Source organism: Capsicum annuum, chromosome 7 (assembly GCF_002878395.1).
Source record: "Capsicum annuum cultivar UCD-10X-F1 chromosome 7, UCD10Xv1.1, whole genome shotgun sequence".
NCBI lineage: Eukaryota > Viridiplantae > Streptophyta > Magnoliopsida > Solanales > Solanaceae > Capsicum > Capsicum annuum.
The window spans coordinates 210,084,933-210,098,050 of NC_061117.1; the positions used below are offsets into that span (position 1 = coordinate 210,084,933).

The 13,118-nt window shown below is 35.7% G+C and overlaps 1 pseudogene; it reads left to right on the plus strand.

Moving 5' to 3' along the window:
• The first annotated feature begins 429 nt into the window (after window positions 1-429).
• Window positions 430-7,937, plus strand: LOC107876815 (annotated as a pseudogene).
• The last annotated feature ends 5,181 nt before the right edge of the window (window positions 7,938-13,118 follow it).

Genomic DNA, 13,118 nt, shown 5'->3' on the forward strand with positions numbered 1-13,118 from the left:
CAGAAAATGGCCACTCGACTGTTGACCTTTATGCTTTAGTGTAATGACCAACGACATTTTCTTACTTTTTCTATTTGTTTTTCAGCTATAATTTTTTATTTTTTCAAAAATAATGTGGTGTCAAGCTCCATTTTTTGATGGATTAATAGTTAACAGACAGAGAGGAGAAAACAGACGGTGAATCCGACTTTTCCGATGAGAACTCACCGGAAAACGTCCTTGCTACAGAATTCTCGACCTATCCTTCGATATTCATCACCGTTTGAGTTTGTCGGAATGCCGGCAAATTGAAAACAACAAATTCAATTTGGATTCCAATTTTATATTTTGTATTTTTTTTAATATAAAATTTGGTTTTGCCCGTTTAAAATTAAATATAATTTAATTTTGTTCATTGTGAAATTGACATCTAATCGATGAAGGTGGAGGATGGGGTATGAAGAAATTGTGTTATTTGGGCGTGGGGTTGGAGTTTGGGGGTGGGGGAGGAATTTTTTTATTTTGGCGTTAATTTTGCTACTAGACGCGCTATATTTCATTTAAATAATTATGGTTTTTCTACGTCAGATCTAGGGGGTAAAAAGTATCACTTTTTTATAGTTTAGGTGTGTAATAGGTCACTGGTATAGTTTAGTTATGACTTCGACTTTTCTTGTGTAGTTTGCGATGGAAACGATGCCTTTTCCCTTTCCTATTTGTCCACCATGACTAATTCAGATTTCAACCCGTGTTAAAAGACTCATCATAAATAGATGTGTGGTGGTCTCCAGTCTCCTGTTCTTTAATATAATTTTGAGCAATCTTCTTCTTGTAAGCTAGTTTTTAAAGTTGAATTAAGCACAAAATATATTTCTTTACATGTCATATTAAATTATCGACATTCCGATGCCCAATAATCTCACATTAAAGGAAAAAAGTATAAGTAGTCTCCTTATATAGTTTTGAACAATCCTTAAGTTGAATAGTTGAAGTTAGTAGGTACTCCATTTCTATTTACTTTAGCACCTTTTTAAATTGCACAGTTCTTAAGAAAATTATTAACTAGAAGGTATTTCATCCATTCGTTTTTATTTGCTCCCTTTGGGGTGTGCTTATATTCCTAAATACTTGTTTGGAGGGTAAACCACATGAATTCTACTTTTTTGTTCTTTTTTAGAGTGTGTTTGGTCCGACGAAAGTCATTTCTTATGAAAAATGTTACTATCAACTGTTTGGCTAAGACAAATGTTTTCCCAAGAAAATAATTATATAAGCAGATAAGAGAGTGTTTTGACTAATAACAAGAGTTAATGGTCCAAAACATACCTAATCTATCACTTTTTAGCTAGTTTCATACCCCAACTATCCATTGTTTACTCTACATACTTTACTCCTTTTGTATTAAAACACATCTCAATGCTGAACTGGCTAAATACTGTTCCCACTCTACAATAGACATGTGTCAATGTGTAGGCCAATTCAAAATTTGGGTTGGAACTTAAATACTTTAACCATTACAATGTATCTATAAGGATGCAACTCACAAAAAAGGTGATGGTTTAGGTGTATTTTTGACCATGAACTCTAATAACAATGTTATGATAGTTAGAGAAAGTAATACGAAGTTAAAAGTAGAAATCATTGTAAGTTAGCACTCTGTCTATTGAGTTTATGTGTAGTTAAGTCGTTATTTTAGCTATTTTTACAATGTATCTGCAGGTTCTGGGACTTAAAAAACTGGAGTGTACCTGGAACTGTTGGAACAAGAGGAAAATTTGATGAGTAATATTTTCCCTTAAACAACAACATAGCCATGATCTGCCGATGCATATAATTTATCACAATTTCTATATCGGTGCTCATAATTAGATGTTATGCAGGATTGAAGGTAATAGTTTTGAAGTTGTAGAAACTGAAGAACAGATAGAGCTCTCATTTACAAGGACATGGGATCCTTCACTTCAGGACGAGCTTTCCCCGTTAACCATAGACAAAAGGTTCAGGTTCTTCCTTTTGTGTAACTTTTTTATGCACATCCATATATCTCATGGTACACTTCCTTGTCTTATAAGGAAGTCCCGGTCGAGATAGTGGATAGGCAAGTTTGTAGATTGAGGACTAAGGATATAGCTTTGGTGAAGATGCTTTGGAGAAATCAAAAGATAGAAGAAGCTACTTGGGAAGCTGAGTGCACCAGCTGAAACTTGGAAAACATTCTAATTAAGTTTCCACTGACCCCTCGGGATTCATCTCGTGAATGCAAACGTAGAATTTTTTATGTAGCAGCATTGAGATATGGTAATTTTCAGGTTCATAATTCTTCGGGATTCGCCTGTTTTTTACTCTTATGCTATTGATGAACACAAAGAGGATATACCAGTATTCAACCTCAATGAAACAAGGATAGCTTTCATGCTCAGCATCGAAAAGTACTATGTCTCCCTCTGTATAAGAACTTTTTCAACCAAGAATTGGAACTTCTGGAAGCTTAATTTTTAATTTCTCACAAGAAAAAGGATGTGTCTTATGTAAAATCCACTTAGTTTTCTTTACAGATCTGCTGAATTAATGATGAAGTGATTTGCTTGTATCCAACTTTTAGGTTTCGGTACATGGCTATGGCAGATGATAGGGAAAGGCTAATGCCCCTTCCTGAAGATGGCGTACCTCTAAGAGGGAAGGAATTGGCATATACAGAAGCTGTGCTGCTTGTTGGTTGATCCTGTGGAGCCAGAATTTAAAGGAGAAGTATATATAAAGCTCTCTGTCAGCGTGAAAACGTGCTTCTTTTTGATATGTATAATCACTTGATATGTAAGCCTCAACATCTGTGTTTGTTCCAACGAGTAGGTTGATGACAAGTATCAGTACTCGCGTGAGAACAAAGATAACAAAGTCCACGGCTTCATTTGCTTAGATCCTCCAGTGGGATTCTGGCAAATTATATGTATGCGTTAATTTAGATGCTCAAAGAAGTCGACTGTTGGGTGTTGGCCTAATAGTTTTCCAAGTTCAGAAGATTTTCCAAAAGCCGACCAACCAGGTGCCATCCGAGGTAAGATTAGTAGTCAATGACAGGTAGAGATTCAAAATTTTCCCTCTCCCTGGCTATTCAAAGAACATTTTCTCTATTTTCCAATCATGAAAAATGAAAGAATCGAATTACTACATGTTCACATGAAATTCAAGTTTTGTTCAATTTTGTATTGGTGGAAGGTATATAAGTAAGGAGTATTTATCTGCAAAGGGTGCTTTTGTGGGGATAACTCCACCTGGAGATGCTGGATCATTTCAAAGAGAATGCAAGGTAAGATGCAAGTTTCCAGTTAGCACTGCTACAACTCAGTCTCTGAAGCCACGAACGCCATTAAGATAACTACGTATAATGACAAGATGTAATATTTGCGCTTAACAAATACTGCATGTGCCATCGTACATGATTTTATGACAGAGTTAAATAAGAACAAACGCAAGAGTAAGTTACACTATATTTTACTCCTCAGGGCTACCAATTCTGAACCAACTCAGATGATGAAGGCTATTTCTCAATCCAAAATGTTCGTCCTGGGGACTATAACCTCTATGCATGGGTACCTGGCTTCATTGGAGATTACAAATATGGCTTCAGCTTCTGATGTTGATATCGGTGAACTTGTATACGAGCCTCTGAGGAGTGGTCCTACATTGTGGGAAATCGGTATCCCTGATTGTTCTGCTGCAGAATTCTAGTTCCTGACCCTAATCCACAATATATCAACAAACGTTTCATAAATCAACCAGCAAACAGGTTACTCTCCTAGCAACATTTTTAAAACTTCTTAATAGAATCTTTTCTTCCTAGTATGATTTTGACGATTTTACTTATGTATAATTCTATGGCAAAATGGTTTAGTGGATCCTTATACTATGTCCGTTTTGTAATGTGGACACTTCTATTTACATGTTTGTCATCCGGACCCATGAACCCACTAAAAAACAACATTTTAAACCCTTTGTTGGTCTACTCATTTGAATGTGTTGCACAATTGCGGACACGTCATCAAATATTTGTAAAATAATTTCCACGTAGGAAATGACGTGTCTAGAGTATAAATAGTAAATTTGGTTCAAAAAATTAGGTCATTTAAGACCCTTTTTTTTCGTCCTTCGTCTCTATTATCCCAAATTCAAAATTACCCCGATTTTAACTTAATTTAGTCCGATTGTTGTTGATGGTTGTTGCGATCTGTGTAAGTATTTAATATTTTGGGGGTAGTTGTAGTATTTCGTAGTTTATTTTGAAGCTTCTTGTCGATTTGATGGAGTCAGTTTTAGTGGTTTTAGGGTTTCCCGATTATGAACTATTTTCTTCGATTTTTTGGGTGGTTTTGCTCTGTTTTGTATCTATTGTTGTTGTAGGTAGTATTTGTAGTGGTGATATGCCTTCAATGACATAGATTGGGATTTTGATTAGAATTAAGGGTTTTTTCATAAAATGATAATTGAGTCCGAAAACTTTGGGCTTTTTGATTTTTTTTGTTGTTTACTGCTCCTATTAAACGTGTGTATAACAATTTTGTGCCTTCAATGGCATGTATTGTTATTTCGACTACATTTTAATTTTTTTTTGGTAAAATCAGAATTGATTTTTTTGTTTCTTTATTTTTTGTTTAAAAATTAGGGCTTTGTGGATAATTGACTAATAGTATATGTTATCTTGTCATTGTATAGGTTTTCTAAAAAATGGACACAAGGGTAACACTTCAATTCACCTAGGGGGGTCTTTTTGTCAGACCCTGATCTAATGTAAATGGAGTTTGTATTCCTGAAAAAATTAGAGTAGATGCAGATGAGCTTCATATTATGCTATTTCATAACTTAGCAGTAGATTTGGATGTGGAAAAAGTTGAAATCTGTAATACCCCGCATGTTTCTAAGCTAGGAAGTGAATAAGCATTCCTACGTATGAAATCTCCTATCTTGTGATTCATACTTGAGTACATGACTTACAATGAATATCCTAGTGATAGGATAGCTTATGATGCATTAAGCATGTTCATATGTGTCACTTAAGGTAATACAAGCTAAGAGTTTTTGAATCCATCAAGTTTTAGTGTTCGATTTTGCAAGGGTCATCTTTGAACGAGTATAACTTGATGTTAATATGGTATTTTGGCTGATTTAGACCCACCAAATTTTAGAGAATCGAATTAGCTTTCCAACGATACCAATTTCGCCTTAATCCAATACCCAAGCGAAAAGTTATACCCATTTTCGTGAGAGACAGTAAGGATAGGCGATTGGTTAAGCACCGCCCAGCGAAACATAGGCGATTGGTTGGGCGGGCAATCACTTGGGCGCCGCCTAAGTCAGTTTCAGGTGCCAAAAATACTCCGTTTTGAGTTATTTTAAGGGTAATTAAGTCTTTTAACACTCCTTACACGTCCCTAAACTTAACCTTATGAAATATATAGCTTCTAAACATATTACAACCCTATTATCATCTCAAAGATCATCATCCAAGAGCACTAAAAGAGAAAAACAACTAGGTTTACGTAACTAAACTTGAAGATCCGATTTCAAGGAAATTCCTACGTCAATCATCAAGAATCTTCCTTCTAAGGTATGCGTGAGTTGATTCATGGACTCCTCTAATCCATGAAGCTCAAGAACCAACTTCTAAATTTTGTATCATGATGTTTATGCTGTTGGTGGTTGATGTTCATGTGGTTGAAGTTTGATGATGCCTAAGATGGGATCTTTGTATGTTTATTGTAAGGATATGGTGGTATTTAACGTATAAATATGTGAAATTAGTGGTTGAATATTTGTAATCTTGATGAATCCACCTATGCCTAAGATGTGCATGTAAGATGTTTGTGAAAATACCTAAGGAAATAGAAATCATGCTTTTATGACATAATAAGTCCTAAATGACTATTCCATGTTCTAAGTTTATGTTCAACGCGATCCCTGTGCTACTGTCTTGAATTGAAGAAGTTGTACAAGATGCTCATGATATTGTTGCGATATGGAATAACCATGTTATTGAAGCCATGCAAGTATATATATATTGCGTGCATTCCCGATCATGTGATAGTTTGTTGAGAATCATTCTTATTATGAAAGCCTTACTTATGATATTATGAATTGTGGACTCAAATCTTGTGATCAAGTCATGTAATGTGTGTCAGTTTCCTCCTAATGAGTCCTGGGGGTACTTGTACCCAAAAACTATAGCTGTGTGCCTAGAGCTATGTAATGTTTCATGATATCCGAACTCAAGCTATGATCCATAGACTTCAGTCAGTCATGCGACTCAGGAAAACCTCATGATCTTAGTCAGTTGTCAGATATCAGTAACATTCCTCTAGTCAATGGAACTCAGTAAGATTAAGTCATGCGCAATTAGTTATTCATGTCCAGTCCCTCCAAATGGGAGTAGAGGTTAGCACCGAGTTAACCCAAGGATGGGAACTCACCCGTCAGTTCAGGGTGTGATTCTTAATAGTCATCCTTGTGTTCCAGAACTACGTAGCCAGCGTAGGTTGAGACATCTTAACCCATTAGATTAGGGTTGATGATGTGGCTTAACCTGTCAGTTTAGGGTTCCCACCGTTCTCATTGAGTACCCGCCAGATAAGGGTCACTCCTAGGCTGTCCTTACCCATGGCACGGTATTGACACCCCTCTAGTTGGGACAGAGATTGGACCCCAGATTAGCCATAACGGCATACATGGGGCATGTTGGTTAAACACTACTTCCCATAGTTTCAGTATCAGTCTCAATAAAAGAACTCAGGGCGTTATTTAGATTTTAGTATATACAGGACTGTCAGATACAGTCGTCCATGTTATCAGTTTTAGTATCAGTCATAACAGTTATCAGTAAACCATGTATTAGCTTATAGGTCATGCTATCACGTATTCACGATCCTAGTTTCTATATATGTGTGTTTGCACTCCCATGTTCATATTAGTCAGTCAGTGTTGTTCATACATGAAACCCTTTATGTTCAGCCTACCTTTCTCGTATACTCAGTACTCCAGTTGTACTGACGCATTTGCGCTATGGTGCTTTCTTTTTATGTTACACCATAGGTTTCGAGACACGAGCTCCAGCCCAGCAGTAGCGGTAGCATTCTAGTCGCAGAGACACAGTGAGTCCTTATTGATTCGAGGACAATATGATTTGATATATTTATTTATTTCTTCAGTTCAGTTTTATGGAGTTAGTTAGAGACACGTTCCTTCAACTCCTTATTCATATAGTTTAGAGGCTTTCAGATTTATGTTCAGATTTACGTTCAGACTTAGCTTTCAGATTCAGTTATTTTGGGTATTTTCACCCATATTATTTTATTTAGTTGAACCTTATGGCCTTACAGTTCTATGTATTCCGTATTATTATATCATGATTTGCAGTATACAGGTACAGATATCATTCATGAGTTAGCTTGTGGTCCCTCGGGGTCATGAGCACCGTGTAGAATTTCGGTTCAGCGAATTGGGGTGTTACAAAATCTTTTGGTGTAGAGTAAACAAAAAGGGCTATTATTACAAGTTAGATAGTGATGCTGATGTTTTAAGATTTACTAATAGTTTAAAAACCTGGAGATTTTGTTGATGTATATGTTGTTCACCAAATTAGTGAACCTATAGTTGTTAATGATGTTGTGGCAGTCATTCCACCATTATTACTACTTAGTAATGGTGATGTGGAAGCCCCTTTTGAAAATTATAGGGCTGATGTGTTTTCATCTCATCCATTGGTTATAAATGAAGATGAGTATATAAATGAAAATCAGCCTCCTAGGGAAGTCAAAGGAAAAGCTAAGGTTTCTTTAGAAGACTTAGGGGAAGGTCAAGTTAATGATTTCTCCACATACCATCTTCAAACATTTGATTCTGAATTAGTTTTTGATATCACTGATTCTGATGGCGATTCATTTTATGATGCTGATGAAAACATTAAATAGTTGAGTGATTTTGATTATGAGTTGCTTCAAGATACAAAGTCTAACATTGACAAACAAACAAAAGAAAAGGCTGATAGGGTGAATCTAGACGAGATACCATCTGGACCAGTAGGTATAAATGTTGATTTTAAGGATATTTGTAAGAGCAAGAGGGGTTAAATATGAAGGTAAACTGGGTGGGGATGACCCTTATTTTGATAGTTCATATCCGGGTAGTGACATTAGTGAAGAGAAAGGAGATCCTATTGATGATGATAAACTGGTAGATCTACTACCCAGAACTTCATCTAGCAAGATTTACTTTGATAAATTGCAAAGAAAGTATGTTTAGACTTACTTTATTCAAAATGGTGTGAACCTTAAGTTGAAACCTAATGAGAAGGAAAGGGTAAGGGCAAAGTGTAAGAATAAGAGTTTTACTTGGGTTATTCTTAGAAGTGTTGATAACATAGGAAATTTTAGAGTGAAAACTTACTTTCCTATCCACAAGTGTTCTAAAAGGACAAGAAATAAGATGTGTAACCCTTTGTGGATTAGTAAACATTACAAGGATAGGATTATGAGTGATCCATCAATAAAACTGCATCAGATTCAAGCACTTTTAAGGAAGGACTATAGGTTGTATGTTAGTAAAACAACCTATAGAAAGGTAAAAATTAGAATTATGAATGAACATTTTGGTGATTTTATTGAAGACTTTGCTAGGTTATAGGACTATACTGAACAGTTGAGGACCACCAATCCTGATACCACTGTATCTATTAGGACATTCAAGAATGCAATTCCAGGAAAAGAGGTGTTTATGGGCATTTATATTTGCCTTGGGGCCTTAAAAAGTGGATGTAAAGAGGGCTGTAGAAGAATAATTGGTTTAGATGGTGCCTTTCTTAAGGGTGTATGTAAAGGTATCTTGTTGTCTTGCATTTCTAAAGATGGAAATAATCAAATGTACCTTGTAGCATAGACTGTGGTCGATAAAAAAACCAAGGACACATGGTTTTGATTTCTTAGATGCATCAGCCATGATTTGGAACTTGAAGAAAATGAAGGTGAAGGTTTGACAATAATGTCTGATATGCAAAAGGTATAAAGTTTCATATTTTTCAGTTATTTTTTTCAGTTTGCTGTAGTGATGTCATTATTGTTTAACTATTGTTTTACATGTTTTGATAGGGTCTTCATTTGTCACTTACTAATCTACTGCTAAATGCTGAGCATAAATGGTGTGCTAGACATATATGGACCAATTGGAAGCAGGTTTGGAGTGGTGAAGAAAGGAGAAAAAAATTTTGGCAGGTTGCAAAGGCCCCATTTGAAATGTATTTGCAACAAAACTTAATGAAATAAGTGAGTTGGGTGTTAAAGTTGTAGAAGATTTGCTCAAGTACAACAAAGAGACATTGTGTAGGGCTTTTTTTAAAGAACATAACAGGTGTGATGTGGTTGCGAACAACATGTGTGAGACTTTCAATAGTTGGATTTTAGCTGCTAGGTTCAAAACAATTATCACTATGTTGGAGGAAATAAGATGCAAAGTCATGGAAAGAATGAATCAAATAAGAGATTTTTCAGAAAAATGGATCAGTGATGTATCACCAATGACTATGAAAGTTCTTGCAGAGAATGAATAATATGCAGCCAAGTGTGAGGTGAGGTTTAATGGTGATATATACTTTGAGATTTGTGATCCACCATATACACATGTTGTTAATGTGAAGAGGAAGCAATGTAGTTGTAGGTCATGGCAACTAAAGGAAATTCTTTGTGCACATGCAATTGCTGTAATGCATTACAAGGGATGGAATGTTTAGTCATTTGTTGATCACTGGTATCAAAGAAAAACATACTTGAAGGCATATGATAAGTATATTCAACAAATGACATATTAAGATGTGGCCAAGAAGCACAAGACCACTAATTGAGCCACCTGAGATTACTCCCATGCTTGGAAGGCCAGGTAAAAATAAAAAGAAAGCTAAGGATGAACCTATTAAGAAAAAGTTTGGAAAGGCTACAAGAAAGGGAAAAAAAATGACATGTTCTGTGTGCAAGTCTATTGGACACAACAAGAAAGGATGTCCAACTTTGGTAAGCTAAAATTTTTTTATTGATGAATTTTACTCTTTTTGAATGTGTTTTTGACCTTTACATATTTTTTTGTAGAAAAAAAATTTCAGTAGTAGCTGTGGCAGTTAACCAAGTGTGTAAGCCAACACTAGTACTACAGCAGCAGCTGCTGCTGAGAGACCTGGAAATGCTTTAATAGCTGAAGAGATGCCTTCAAATGCTAAACTAAGCCACAGAATGCCTACAAATACTCATAGTGCACCAAAAGGTGCAAGAAGGCTTGCAAATTCTCACAGTGTATCGAAAGCTGCAGGAAGGCCTATAAATACTGCATCAGTTGGTGGTGTGAGGCCTGCAAGTGCCTCAACAGCTGATATAAGGCCTGTAACTGTTGTGATGCCCATTGCCACTTCAGCAGTAGGTGGTAATGCTACACAATCTACAACTCAACAGTCCACTAGTGGTGTTGGTGGCCAAAAGAGGAAGACTAGTACATCTTTAAGAGGTGGTGCAAATCTTGCATATAAAAGACCAAGGCAAAAGAAGGTAATAAAAGCTGATTTTGGTACGCTGTTTGGACCAAGTGGCAGTGTAGTGGAGAGGGTAAGTTTCTTATAATGTAATTTACATTTAACTGGTATTAATTAGTGCATCTATAACTTTTTTTTTTAATTTTTACAATTTGAAAATACTGATAGAGTGTTACATAGTCCAACACTTATTAGTTCAGTTCCAACCAATATTGACTTGGGTTTCAAACCAAATGGACTAAGGTAGAAAGATGGAGCTGTAGTAACTCAAAGACAGCTACAAGAATAGAGTTACAAAAGATCAAAGGCAAAATCATCTACAACCACTCAAGCCACATCAAGCGCTCAAGCCAGCAAGAATCAGTCCACAACAAGTACTCAAGGAACACATTAGTATAATTCTCTTTCTGTATTGATCCCAATTGTTGTTAAGAAATTTTTTTAAGACTTCTGGTGTATTTCTCATTTAAGATGTTGTTAAGACAAGCTTTTTGGTGTCAACTCTTGTTAAGACAATATATATTAAAGATTTCTACGTTGCCAAAATGGTGTTTGTCAATAAATTTGAATTTCATTTTCATTGCACATTGCAATTACAAAGATCAAGCCATCTTAAATACAACAGATAGAAACCAGATGACAATAATAATGATTACAGTGATATCAATACTAATGCTTGATCTTTCATGTCTTTCGTGCCTTCCATATCTTTCCAGTCCTTCTTGTTTGTGTTGCCTTCTATGTCTGCCTTTATATTGTTCATTTTTATTAGCCCATCGAAAGAATCCACAACCATTACCAACTTTATATTTTTGACAGCCCTAAAATATTCTTTTAGGGTTGGTTGGTGTTCTTGACATCTTAAGTTCAACAAAAAGCCCATAATAACAAACCCGAACTGTCATGGTGTTGCAAAAAATTACAAAATAAATTAACTTTCCAATATTACAAATAGAACAGGAAAAAAAATTAAGGAACAAGAACTTAGAGAGAGAAAAAATTGAGAAGAAGGGAGAAAAAAAACTCAAATTGCTCCAACAATGGTGTTGGAAGCAAATGAGGAAGAAAGAGCATTTATAAGGTCTTTTATGACCATTGGGGCCCTTTTTATGATGGTTGACGTACGCTAGGAAGCTAAACTTCACGCTCATATGTGGTCCTAGCCACATAGGATGCCACATCAGAAAATGTGTTTAAAATGTTGCTTTTTAGTGGGTTCAAGGGTCCAGATGACAAACATGTAAGTAGAAGTGTCGACATTACAAAACGGACATAGTACAAGGGTCCACTGAACCATTTTCCCTAATTCTATACACTTGTAAATAGGGCGGGGCTAGATCTAGCTTTGGCCAAAACTTTTTGTACGTGTGTTAAGAAATCCACTTAATATGTATAATAGTTTATCCAGAACATATTAAGCTACATCCGCCTCTGCCTTTAAACCTACATTCCTTGTTGAGGTTATACCAACCAATGCACTATTTATAACTAATAATAGTCTTTTTTTTTCTTTTTATACAGTTGTGTCTATAAAAAAGATTGGTTCTATGCTTAGGTCACAAGGTATAACATTTTGCGACCAACATCAATTCATATAAGGTACAATACATAAACATGCCCTTTAACTTGTTATCAAATCATATTTATGACCTCCAACTTTGGCTATGCACAAGTAAGCACTTAAACTTGTATAACGTTGAAAAAGTAGATACATATTTTCTATGTGGCATCCTACATGGCGTCCTACATGTATTATGCTGTAACACCCCGCATTTCAGGCTAGAATAAAAACCATCATTTTAGTACTTGGCGCGTCACGGAGAGGGTCTATTTAGCAATTGTTAAATTCCAGTAGCCTAGCGCGATTGTGGCGCATCGCGCTGAAGTTACAGGTCCCAACTAGTGGGACAACGCGATGGCTCCACGTTGCGGTGATCCCAAGAATTCCATTCATCAATTTTCAGTGAGCCACCGCGATAGTGGCACGTTGCGGTGGCCCATAAAATTGGGCTCCCAGTTATATTTTCCGGTTATGTTAAGGGTTAAAAGGGGGGTATTTTGGGAAATTACCCTACCCCAATCCATCTATAAACATACAATCAATGGCATAACAAAAGAACTTTATGCCCAAATCTTCATTCTCTACAAAGCAAAAGCCCTAAGTATCCCAAAACCTCTTCCAAGAATCTCAAGATTCAACCGTGGATTTTCAAAATTGATTGAAGATTTGAAATCCCCAAACCGTAGGCTTCAAGAATCAGTCTCTAATTTCCTATTTGAGGTATGTGAGGTTTATCCTAAAAATACATGGGCTTGTTGAAAATACTCAATTATGATTTAAAGATTATAAAGCATGAATTTGTTAAAGGGGTTTGAAATCCATAATTTTTATTATGCTTTATGCATGTTATTGATATTGTTGTTTTGGCCTTTAGGCCTCATCCCTTTAAATTGATTTACAAGTATATGTATATGTATGAAATTAAAATTTAAGATTTGTTTGAGAGCACAGATTATAAGTCTCTCTTATGATAAATTCAAGTTTATGATCTTATTGTGAATGTTTTGAAATGCATGATTATGG